The sequence below is a fragment of the Gossypium arboreum genome, chromosome 5, assembly GCF_025698485.1.
Source record: "Gossypium arboreum isolate Shixiya-1 chromosome 5, ASM2569848v2, whole genome shotgun sequence".
Classification (NCBI taxonomy): domain Eukaryota; kingdom Viridiplantae; phylum Streptophyta; class Magnoliopsida; order Malvales; family Malvaceae; genus Gossypium; species Gossypium arboreum.
In genome coordinates, this window is record NC_069074.1 from 40,397,784 (window position 1) to 40,411,176 (window position 13,393).

General features: G+C 35.5%; 1 non-coding gene across 1 annotated transcript; it reads left to right on the forward strand.

The window, feature by feature from the left end:
• The first annotated feature begins 12,415 nt into the window (after window positions 1-12,415).
• On the forward strand, window positions 12,416-12,522 carry LOC128293448 (small nucleolar RNA R71). The gene has a single exon (XR_008283631.1). It is a non-coding gene; the product is annotated as a small nucleolar RNA R71 (small nucleolar RNA).
• The last annotated feature ends 871 nt before the right edge of the window (window positions 12,523-13,393 follow it).

A 13,393-nucleotide genomic window follows, 5' to 3' on the forward strand; every position in this document is an offset into this window, starting at 1 on the left:
TATACATATGTATATTATTTTTACACATGTAATTATTTTTACCATACACATGTTAAATAAGGCTTAATTGCTTATTTAGTCCCTTTACTTTTTCTTTAATCAATAATTAAAATTTCACCCTTTATGCAATTTAATCCTTATAACCTAATTACCCTTAATTCAAGCAAAATTACCTAACCAAAACCTAATTAACCACACAACTAACTTCATAAATATTTTTAATAAATATTTACGAATCCATTTTATGAAAATGGAGACCCGAATATACACTTTCCGATTACCCGTTACTATAACGGCCCGAATTCACCAAAGGAAAAAAAATCTATTCTTTTAATATTATTTTCTTATTGTTTTCTCCCTATTTTGCTATCATTTTACTATTATGTTGCTACAATTTTGTTGTTATTATTTGGATAGTATATAAAACTTTTTTATTGTTATTTTGTTATTATTTTAAAGACATTTGTTAATTTTATTATTATTTTAGAGACATTTGCTTGTTAAGTTGCATCTATCTTAGTGTTATTTGAGTATTTTTTTAAAATTTATTTTCAATTTGTTTGGAAATATTTATTTTGATGTTTTAGTATTTTTGATGTATTATGTATTTTTTAAAATTATATAAAAAATAATATAAAAATTAATATGGGTGGGCCAGGTCGGGCCTGAGTCATTTTTATCTAATTCGGGCTTGGGCAAAATTTTAGGCCCATTTTTTTAGTCGAGCCAGGCTTGGGCTAGCAAACAGGCTTGAATTTTTAGTTGAGCCCGGCCTAGCCCATGCACACCTCTAGTTCTGACACTCAGTGTGAGTTCAATCACAAGATAACCAGTGCAAATTATTAAGCATATGAAAATATGTTACACAGAAATAGTTTACAGTGGCAATATTAGAATATAGATGTTTCAGATCATTCAACAATTCACATGTATATATATTTGCCATGTCACATATACCAATTTTATATGCACATATTTTTTTGGATGCCATACAGCTTTAAATTTAACAGAAAAGATCCTACCCCACCATTACACACAACAAGAGGATTTCCCCTGAACTCCAACAACCAACAATTCAGATTGTGGTTTAACCACCAATGGTTTACAAATTAACTACCAATGGAATCTTCCTATGGCTATGGATACACAACAAAATAATGTAGATAAATTGCTAATACACAACAACCAACACTGTAGACATACAACAAAACACCGTAGATGGAATCTGCCTATGGCTATGGATACACAGCAAAACAATGCAAGTAAAATCTTACACTATCCGTAGATGCGCAGCAAAAATACCGTAGATGGAATCTGCCTATGGTTGTGGGAACACAGAAAAATAATGTAGATAAATTGCTAATACATACTCTGTTTATAACGTCCCACCCTATGCAATACAATATTGCATGCTAAAAAAAATTTAATACAATAGCATTTAACAGGTTATTTAACAGTTTGAGACAGTGGCAAATATTATGCTTATAACAGTTCGATATAGTAGCCAAAGGAATGCTTATCATGTGTTCAGTTAAATGATATCATAAGGTAGGTTGTATGTACAATCACAATCACAACTACAGATACAATATACATATATATATCATTCACAATTCAGGAAAATATATATAACATCAATTCAGCCAATCTAATCATGCAGTCTAACATTATTTGTGCTTCAGGGACATAATTGAATAACTAAAAACTAAAAATAATTTGGAAACCATTCAAGAACTAAATTGAAAAAAATCTTAAAATTCTGGGAAAAACTATAAAATCTAAAAAACAGAGGACACACAACCATGTCCTCAAGCCATGTGGGATGCTATAGATCGTGTGGAGGGTTCTTGGTCGTGTGAGATTCAAATTATCCTAGAGTTTTAGTGGCACATGACCATGTGTAGGGCTGTTTGTTCTACACGTCCGTATGGCCCTATCCTAGGCATGCTTTCGCCCTAAGTCACTTGTAAAAGAACACACACCTTTCACCCGTAGGCTGAGGGACATTTCTCACGTTCAAATCTAATCTGGGGCACTTAAATCGGGACCTTCAAACAACATTTATACATGGGTTAATGTTTGTTTTCAAGATTTACAAGATTACCGGGAAGTTCAACAAGACTCGTAAAAGATTCATTAATTTTAATGAAAGATTAGCATCGGATGTAAATACTACAAGAATTTGGGATTAGTTATTAGTATTGAATTGTACTTACTGATTCTTAGCGAGGATTAAGAATGTTTCTAATGGCGATCATGAAACCAATTGAAAAATGACTTGAATCAAGAATAGATTTTGATCTAGGAAGAAATAATAAATTCAGCAATGGAAAGAAAATATTTTGCAAAAAAAAAAAAGATGAAACAGAAAAGGGAGAAGAAGTAGGGAGAGAAAAGAAAATTTCTAGTTGGGTTTGAAGGGAAAATAAAATCCTTATCTAATTGGGAAAGATTAGACTAAATATCAAGGGTTTTCAAAGTTTTAGGGTTTTTTTAGTAATTTACCCCTGGCTGTCGAATTTAAAAAGGAAATGGGGATTTGGGCAACTTGAACTTGGTTTGAAATGGGGAGAAAGGAGTAGGTACTTAACCATTAGGTTACTGCCCATTCTTATTAAGTTTCTACTTCAAATTATATTTATTTTGGTATAGTTTTTGTCATGGTTTGTTAAAATTAAAAAGAGAAGAAATGGGAGAGAAGTGGATAGAACCTAGGGCATTTAGGGAGTGCACTAACTACTTAATCATCAGGCCTAGGTCATTTCTTGGTTAATTAACAACTCTCCCATTCTTAAAGAAATTTCATCCTCAAAACTTATCTGGTTCGAATAGATGAGTATATCGCTTACGAAACACATCTTCCAGCTCTCACGTGGCCTCTTCAATGCCATAGTTTCACCATAAGATCTTTACAAGTGGGATTCATTTCCTTCTCAGAAATTTTACATCACAATCTAGAATTTGTACATGTTTGTCCTCAAAAGACAAATTTGGTCTCACCTCAATCTCTTTAATTGGTTCGGTATGGGAAGGGTAATATCAGTATCTTCTCAATATGGAGATGTGGAAGACGTTGTAACAGCCTGTTTTCAGTGATATCAAAATAATTATTTTGGGACCATAATTTTGATGAGTAAATTATTATTTTATTATTATTGTAATGTCTATGGGATTATGGTAAGGTCATATTAAAATTTTGTTAAGAAATTTTAAAGTTTACATAATTAATTAAGTAAAAAGGACTAAATCGTAAAAGAAGTAAAAGTTGAGTTCTATTAGTAAAAAGAGTTAAATGACTATGAAATCTTAAACTAAAGGACTTGAATAGTAAATAAACCATTTATATGGGATAGTGGATGTGCATGGCAAGGTATTAATGTAATTATGATAGTTTTTAAAAGTTAAAATGGTAATTAAACAAATTAAAATTAAACAAAATGAAACAAAAATTGTTTCGTCTTTCTCATTTCACTTCACAACCAAAATAGTGAAGAAAATAACACCATTTTTAGTGCTATGAAGATCGACTAGCTTTGTTCTTGCATGTTGTCATTTTTTTTGTTAAATTTAAATGATTTTTTTATGTTTTTTGAGATCGTTTTAGCTTAATCCAGCTAGTCTGAAGGTTAATTTGTAAAAATTTTAAAGGTTTAGGGTTATTCCATGAATGTTCTTGAATGATTTTTTTATGTTAAATGATAGATTATGAACCATTATTGAAAAATAAACAAGTTCTGTTAAGTGATTTTTGATGAATTTTGAAATTAGGTACTAATTTGATAAAGGTATAAATTCTAGAGTTTTATAATGAAATGATGGTAAATATGATTTGTTTCAAGGTCCTTTACATGTTCGATCAACATGGATTTTGATTAAAATGGTTAAATCTTAAGTTATAAACTTAAGGACTAAATTGTGAAAAAGTTAAAATATTAGGGACAAATTGGTAACTTTGCATAAATATGAAATGTGGATTGAATTGAATGTTTAAGTTTAATTGATGTACTTAATTGAATATAATTATCTATCAGATCAAGATAAACCATGTACAGACCTAGATCGAGGAAAAGTAAAAGTTTTCGATTAGCTCGATTTAACCTTCAAGCCTCTAGTCATCGAGCTAAGTTCGTATGAACGGTTATCGTATTAATATTGTTTAATTTGAATGTTTAATATGTTATTTTTAATGTAAATGGCTCAATGTAGAATCAAATCAATTCTATGATGAACTGACAAATATTGAGTCCCGGTTGAACCTTAGGAATTCATAGGATACAAATGACATGTCATTAGGGATTTCATGTTTCGCGTGCTGGTATTGAATGTCCTACCGATGGTTGAGGTCCTGCATTTTTTATGGATACTCCACAGCTCATGTGAGTAGAATTGTGTAGCTTACATTTTGACCCACAACTCGTGCAAGCAGACCTATTTCACAGCTCGTGTGAGCAATGATGTAAAGTAAAGGTTCCAATTATATGTAAAGGCACACTTTGTGTGAGCTTTCTCGAGTATCCAATGAAATTCTAGATGGTTCAACGGGCAAGAAAAGGGAATGGAAAGGTAAGAATGCAATTGTATTAAATCATGAAATTATGGAATATTAAAGGTGCAAAGATTTTATTTATACATGATGAACACATGTTTTATGGATGATACCATATATATATGAACAAGTGTACTAACTTGTAGATTAATGATGTTGTTTAGGCTTATGCCAAGCTTGTGGTTTTGGTTGATTTTTTATGCTTATGTTTTACACTATGCAAATGAAATGGTAAGTTAAGTTTGGTTTATACGAGCTTAATAAACATTAATTCTTTACATAGTTTCTTTACTATGTTTTATAGATTATCAGAAGCTCGATTTGGTTGAAAGCTCATCGGAGAGCTATCACACTATCTAGAAGTCAATTCGGTCGTTTTTGTGTATTTTGGCTAAGGTTTATAATGGCATGTATAGGGTGGCTTATTATGATGTCTTTTATGAACATGTAAAATAGTAACTTGATATATTTGTATTTAGACGTTTTTGGATTGTTAATGAACTTATAATGCTGACTCAGGTAATTCATTTTGGTCACTTATAATTTTATCTATATATGGTTCTTTTGGTAAGTTTGTAATAGCTTGGTAATGGTTTCTTATGGTATAAATTATTGGTATGAAAATGGTCAAGTTTGTGGCATGTTTTGGTAAGTTTGAATTAGAATTTGATGATTGAATTGTGGTAAAATTTACATGTTTAGGTAAGTGTTGTTGTTTCCATTTGAGGTGCCTTTGAATGGCATATTGGTTAGTTTGGGTGAGGACTTTAAAATGGCATTTTGTATATGTTTTATTCATGTTTAGGTTCCTTTGAAGTATGCTTAAATGAGTTGGAAGGTCATGTATGATATGGACTTGGGAAATGGCTTGAGTTTAGGTAAATTTGGGTCCACATGGCCATGTGCCATCTGATGATTTCTTAGGTTGCTAGACAGTGAGTTATACGGCCTAGACATGAGCATGTGACACGGCCATGTGACCCTACTCATGAGTGAGGACATGGGCTAGGACACGGCTGTGTGTCCCTATTTTGAAGGTTACACATGTGCGTGTCTCAGCCGTGTGAGACACACAGCTGTGTGACCCCTATTTCAAAATTTTTGTAGCTTTTTTCCTATACTTTCCAAATGGTTTCAAATTAGTCCTAAATCACTTCTAAGGTATTTTTAGGGTCTCGATGGCTAGATTTAGGGATAGTATGTATGTATATGATTAGTTTATGATTAGATTATATTATTAGATGATATTAAGTTTAAATGTTCCCGATTGTACGGTAATGCTCTGTAACCCTAATCTGGTGACAGATACGTTGTAGGGGTGTTATATTTAGTGGTATCAAAGCTACGATTTAGTCGGTTCTCGAACTAAATGTAGCATGTCTGAAGTCTAGAAATACATGCCATTATATAACCTATGATAGTGTGATAACTCTTAACTCAAATTGAACTATGTTTTCATATAGATAAAAGTGTCATCCAACCAAGCTGATTCTGATGAAATGGAAAGTAATGCACAAGGCTCCATTCACGGAGCAACTTCTAGTGGTAGTAGGCCCGTGACTGAGGGCCAGGGAGGAAAGGCTAAAGAAGCCTTCTTCCAGATGATATCCAAATGGTTTATTGAGTTCGTGAGAACGAACCCATTGGCTTAACGCCTCCACCCTCACTTGTACCCTAACTTGTCCCTGATCGCAAGGTTTCGTAACAAGTAATAAATATTTATAATGAAGATCAAACCTAGACTAACTATTATCGCGATGTAGGCAAGTGTACCTATCGAACAGTAGTATAGTTTTAGCAAGACCGGATTGTCGAACCCAAATGAACTAAAAGTACTAGTAATGACTGTCTTTTTATTATGTAGCCTAAGAATTAAAGGGTTTGTTTTGATTAACTAATTATCTAAACTAAGAACGCATAGAGAAAAGAATTGGGGAATTACTTTTGGGAAAATCGATTGACTTGAGACAATACCTAAGGAAAAATCCACCTAGACTTTACTTGTTATTCTGGCTCCGAATCGGACGATTTATTCATTCAACTTATTTCGTAGAGATCCCTAAGTTATGTTATTATCTCTATGCAAGACTAATAATGTCTAATCTCTAGATTGAATAACCGAGACTTTTCTCTAACTAACACTCTAGGGTTGCATTAACACGATCTATGAATCCCCTTATTAGGTTTCACCCTAATCTGGAAAAATCTTGTCACCCTATTTCTAGGCGCGCAAACAACTCTGCTTAATTATGACAAAAGTAGTCTGAGACAGGGTCTATTCCTCCTCTGAATAAGAGCATGTCTTGAATCAGTATCCTGGGATATCAAAACAAGAATTAAGAACACATAATTAAGAACAAGTTAAATATTTATCATACGATTCAGAAAATAATAATAAGATTCGTCTTAGGTTTTATTCCCCTTAGGTATTTAGGGGATTTAGTTCATAACTAAATAAGAAAACATCTCAGAAGAATAAAGAATACAAAACATAAAGAAAACCCAAAACTCCTGAAGGGAAATTGAGGAGAGATCTTCAGTCTTGATGATGAATCCGACTTCTGATATGGATCAATCAGCTTCCTTGGGGTAATTCCTTACCCCCTATTCTCCGTCTCCCTTTTTCTCCTCTTCTAGGATGTATTTATAGGCTTTGAAATGCCTAGAAGCCCTCAAAAGTGGCCTTTTCTGAATTGGACTTAACTTGGGCTCGGCAGGGACACACCCGTGTGACACGCCCGTGTGTGATTACTTCAGGCCATGTTTGAGCCTATTAGAATGTCATGGGCATGTGCTATGCCCATGTGAGTCGTGCTCCAATTCTGCCAGATTGACACGGCCGTGTGGTCTGCCCATGTGAGGAGGTCCAGGCCGTGTTGATTTCGTACTTTAGCCTATTTTCTCCGTTTTTGGCCCGTTTCTCGTTCCTTTCGCTCTCTTATGCTCTCCTAAGTGTAAAACATGGAATTAAAGCATTAGAAGCATCGAATTCACCAATTCTAATGGAAAATTATCCATAAAATGCGTTAAACATGAGGGAAAATATGTATAAATTACGGTTTATCAAATACCCCCACACTTAAGCATTTACTTGTCCTCAAGCAAAATCCTCAACTCATAATCAAAATAAATTCTTCTCAACTTATAATTTCTATCGATAATATCTCACATTAATCCATAAGTAATTATACATTGAGAATTCAACTAAAAGAACATAAAAGTTTCAAACATTCCAAGTTGAGTATTTAGTCATGCAAACTTAGGTGCTTCTCTTCGTCTAAGTAATTACCTTTGATTCAAAATATCACAGAGTTTCACATCCTCACTAAAGGTTCACTCAAATCACTCGAGGTGTTTAAGGACAATAAATGAAGCACTCAATAGTCAATAATGAAAAGTCATGACCATAGGCTTGCATGAAAATCAAATCTCCACCACTATAATTTAATATGATACATCAATCAAAAGGTCTTTAGAGGGTTGTAATGATGCTTGGTTAGGGGGTGTGGTCACAAGCTAAAAGAAAAGGTTAGAATCGAGATTAACTTGAAAAGTTGCCTTAACTAGAAAAAGAGTTAATCTTCACTTGAGTACAACAGAGCTTCTCTCAGAATATGGAACTACAGATATGTATACATAGTTTTCTTTTTTTTTAAGAACAAGTTAAATAATATAGAGTAAATATCAAGAACAAAACATAGCTAGGCAAACCATTCAACTCAAATCTCGACAAAAATAAGGATTAATTTAGGGGATTTCAACAATAATGGGTTAAAGATTAATAATAAGGGTAATACAAGAAATGGTTTGTTAGGCTCAAAAGGGTTTACTAGGGGTTAATCATGGACGTAAGCTTTTCATGGCATGAGTGGGTTAATCCTAAGTGCCTTAATCATTTTGATATATCAAATCAAATGGTGTGGTCTCGACATGCATAATCAAGCAAGTTCTAGAATAACAGTTCAATACCGACGCACTCAAAGCAATAATAAAAGTGAGCATGAAAGGATGAATAGATGCTCAAAAGGCTCAAAAATCTCACAAAAATTATGTTTTTTTGATGTTTAGACTCGAGAATTCCAGTTCAAAGTAATACCTAGACTTGAGGAAACAGCCTAAGATTTTGAATTTAAAAATCAACTCATCATGCTTGATTCTCTAATGTCTTAAAGTTTAAATAGTCAATGCATAAATCCCTATGTTTTAATTCAAGATATATCAATCAAAATAATAAACTAATCAAAATTTATCCTAAATATGATATGAGAGCTTTTCAAGAGAACAAGGCAATCATTAATAAATACTTCCCCACACTCAAGATATATATTACCCTCAATGTACAAAGATGGGTATTATAAAATAAAAATAAGATAGGGAGAGAAGTGAAACTTCCTGTATGATGAATGCCTCGAACTAGAGTTTTTTAGAGTAATCGGTTCGAGAGTGGAGGAGGATACTTCGGCGGTCGTAAAGATTCATTAGGCCATAAGTCTTGCACCAAAAGAATATTATATCTAGTGGTAGCTATGGTCGTGGTCGAGCAGGACATGGCAGTCGTGGAGAACCTTTCCCGGTGGAGTTTTAGTTCCTCTGTGATAATGAGCTTAAGAGCTCTATATAACTATGATAAAATCAGGAACTTTTTAGGGGATATTGGGAAGAATAAGTACTCAAAAAGAAATAACCAAAATTTATAATAAAATTCTAAATCTGCTAAATAAAATAAAAAATAAAAATAAAATAAAAAGTAGTTTGAATAAAAATTAAAAACATAAAATAATAAAATAAATATTTCTAAACATCTTCATCACTGAATGGTTCGCGAGGTACTGGCGATGAGATGTGGAGATGTTGACAAATCTGCTATAGAGTAGCATCAATGTTGTCAAATCATTGAAAACACTGACGCTCGAATAGGGTGAGGCACTCAGAGATGTCAGCATATGAAGCTAGCGCATGAACTGGACGAGAGAGTGGTGGTGGTTGAGTCGGTGGGTCCTCGTGCTGTGAGGGGTCATCATCAGGATTGTCCTCGTAGGCCTCCTCCTAGGTAGATTGGACGAGACGATACTGGGGAGGGGAGGTTCCTCGGTGCCTCTCGATCATCCTTATGCTAAGCATGCTCGAGATGCCTTGTGGAGACATCTGCCCAATCGATGCAGCGGCTTGCTACTAAAGGTCGGGCCCGAAGTATTTGGAAAAGCTCTTCTTGAGGCCCTCGTGAAAACTGTAGGAGAGAGAAAAAAGATGGAGAAGTGAGGATTAATGCAGGGGAAGTGGATTTTAGGATGGTTTGGGGGTTGGGGAAATGAGAAGCTGGGGAATGGTGGCCGGGATAGGGATTAGGGAGTGGACAAGGGGAGATTTCAGCTAGGGTTTTGAAAGGAGGAAGAAGATGAACAGTGGTTTGCTTATATAGGGGAAGGCCACACGGCCTAGGGCCATGCCCGTGTACTCTGAGGGTGAGCCCGTGCTTTTTGAATTTTGCAATTTAGGTCGTGCCGGGCTACTATCTCACACCCGCGTGTCTGGGGCGTGTGTGGACACGGCCATGTCGCACGGTCATGCCTAGTTTTGTTCGCTTCTCCCACACCCGTGTGTTAGGGTACCACGCCCGTGTATTGTTGTCCACGGCTTAACTGCACGGGCGTGTCTCACGCCCGTGTCGAAGAAACAGAATCGAGCCTTACCCCTGGCATGGCCGTGTTTTTCTATTCCCACACATGTGTTCACCTATCAAGTTCACCCACGACCATGTCGCATGGCCATGGGGATTTATCGTATCCCGTATTTTGGGGAAATCATGTCCTGCTTCCACACGGCCGTATCACACGGTCATGTCTCTTTCCCTGTTTGGCCACGACTTTAGGCACGCCCGTGTGCCTGGCCGTGTGTGCTGGAAAACTTTGCAATTCAAAGATAAAGTTGCAATTCAAAGATAAATTTAATGATTTAAAGTGTTAGAAATTAAAAATAAAGAAATTAAAATATGTTAGTGCTCGGGTTGCCTCCCGAGAAGCGCTTATTTATAGTCTAAGCTTGACTTACCTCTCTAGTGAATGGTCAAGGCGGTTCGAGGAGTTTATACTCCTTATTCCTGCTATCAATCTCATCAAAATAGGGTTTTAATCGGGTGTTGTTTACCTTAAAAGTGTAGAACTTGGGGTGACTCACCTCCACCATACCGAATAGAAAAATACTGAGTACCGTAAGAGGGATTTCCTCATTCGGTGTGGTAGAGACAATGTGGGGATCTGCGGCATCTAGTAAGACTTTATCGCCAACCGTAAGTTGATTAGGAGAGGTATCGGGCTTGTTTTAGCATAGTTTCAGTTTATCATGTGTTCTCGATTTGTGTGCTCGCCATTCGTCTAGGTCCTCTATCCGTAGCCTTCGTTCTTCATGAATGTGTCCTCTATCATTTCTGGAACATGGCTCGTGAACTTCTTTGAAGCTTAATTTCTGCAAAGTCATATTATCAGTTTTAGTAGATTGGTGTCGACTATTACCTTCAATGTTCGATGTGATGCCAGAATTACGAGCTTGAAGGGTGATCGTTTCGTCTCCCACACAAAGTGTAAGCTCACTTGTGCCAACATCAACAATTGTTTTAGCAGTTGCTAAAAAGGGCCTTCCTAAAATCAAAGGGGTGTTATTATCCTCCTCTATGTCTAGAACAACGAAATCAACGGGAAATATGAATTTATCTACTTTCACGAGTACATCTTCAATAATACCCCTAGGGAATCTTATAGTTTTATCTGCCAATTGAATGCTCATCCTATTTTGTTTAGGTTTCCCAAGACCTAGTTGCTTAAACATTTTGTAAGGCATGACGTTAATACTAGCCCCTAAATCAGCTAATGCATGACTTATATCTAAACTACCAATTAAACAAGGAATTGTAAAACTCCCTGGATCTTTCAATTTGTAGGGTAGCTTATTCTGTAGAATAGCTGAGCAGACTGCATTTAGCTCCACATGCGACGCTTCGTCCAACTTCCGCTTATTTACTAAAAGCTCTTTTAAAAATTTCATTGTATTTGGCATCTCACTTTCACCTTTACTCACCACAGTTTCTTGCATCAATTCTGGCTCAGGCACAATGAATCTTTCCTTATCTTGAGTACTAATTGCATTGAGGTGTTCCCTTAGGTTAGGTTCAATATTACTTGGTAAGCTACCTTGTGGTCGTTCGGAGATTAGTTTGGATAGCTGGCCTATCTGAGTTTCGAGTCCTTGGATCGATGCTTGTTGATTTTTAAGTATTGTCTCGGTATTTTGGAAACAGATTTCTGACATTGATATGAATTTTGAGAGCATCTCCTCAAGGTTCAGTTTCTTCTCTTGTTGGTAAATGGCTGTTGAAAACCCTGAGGATTTTGTGGCTTTTGATTCCCTTGACCTCCCTAGGAGAAATTTGGGTGGTTCCTCCAACCTGCATTATAAGTATTACTGTATGGGTTATTTTGAGATCTAAAGTTATTGTTACCCATATAGTTGACTTATTCCTCTTCGGTTGTGGGATTGAAGAATTGATACTCTGTATGCACACCTCCTCCACTTGAGTCACACCTCATTACTGGATGTACCTACGTAGAACCAAGTAAACCATCAATCTTTTTATTGAAAAGTTCTACCTGATTTGACAGCATAGTAACTGAGTCGGCGTTATAAATGCCAACTGTTTTTGTTGGCTTAGTCCTCATGACTTGCCACTGATAATTATTTAGTGACATTTCTTCAATGAATTCATAAGCCTCTTCAGGTGTTTTGTTGTTGATGGTTCCTCCAGCAACTGCGTCAACCATTTGCCGAGTCAAGGGATTCAGACCATTTTGGAATGTTTGTACATGAAGCCAAAGCGATAACCCATGGTGAAGGCACCTTTTCAGTAAGTCCTTGTATCTCTCCCATGCATCGTAAAGTGTTTCTAAATCCATCTGCATAAAAGAAGAGATATCATTACGTAATTTAGCCGTTTTAGCTGGCGAAAAGTATTTTAGTAAAAAAATTTCGGTAATTTGTTCCCAAGTAGTAATTGACCCTCGTGGTAATGAGTTCAACCACTGTTTAGCTTTGTTCCTCAATGAAAAATGAAATAACCGAAGATGAATGACATCATCAGAAACGCCATTGATTTTAAATGTATCGTAAAATTCCAGAAAGTTTGCTAAGTGAGCGTTGGGATCTTCATCCTGCAAACCATCAAACTGAACAAACTGCTGTATCATTTGAATTGTGTTAGGTTTCAGTTCAAAAGAATTTGCAGCTACAGTCGGTCTAACTATGCTAGATTCAGTTCCTGTTAGAGAAGGTTTAGCATAGTCATACATAGTACGTGGAGCAGGATTTTGATTAGCCGCAATTGCAGGAGGTAGCTGATTGCCTTGGTTTTCAGCCATCTCTTCAGTTGGGGTTTGAGTATCGTCTTCTTGCTCGTTCTCTGTGTATCTTAAGCTGCGCTTTATTTCTCTTTGGTTTCTACGAACTGTACGATCGATTTCTTCGTCAAAAAGTAATGGTCCTGACGGGTTTCTTCTAGTCATAAACTATAAAAACCTGCCAAGAGAAAGAATAAGTAAATTAATAAATAATAATAATTAAATTAAATTAAATTGCAAGAAAAACAAATGGCTAAAGTAATAAAAATTGAGCGTTCCTAATATCTTAGTTCCCCAACAACGACGCCAAAAACTTGATCGCGAGGTTTCGTAACAAGTAATAAATATTTATAATGAAGATCAAACCTAGACTAACTATTATCGCGATGTAGGCAAGTGTACCTATCGAACAGTAGTATAGTTTTAGCAAGACCGGATTGTCGAACCCAAATGAACTAAAAGT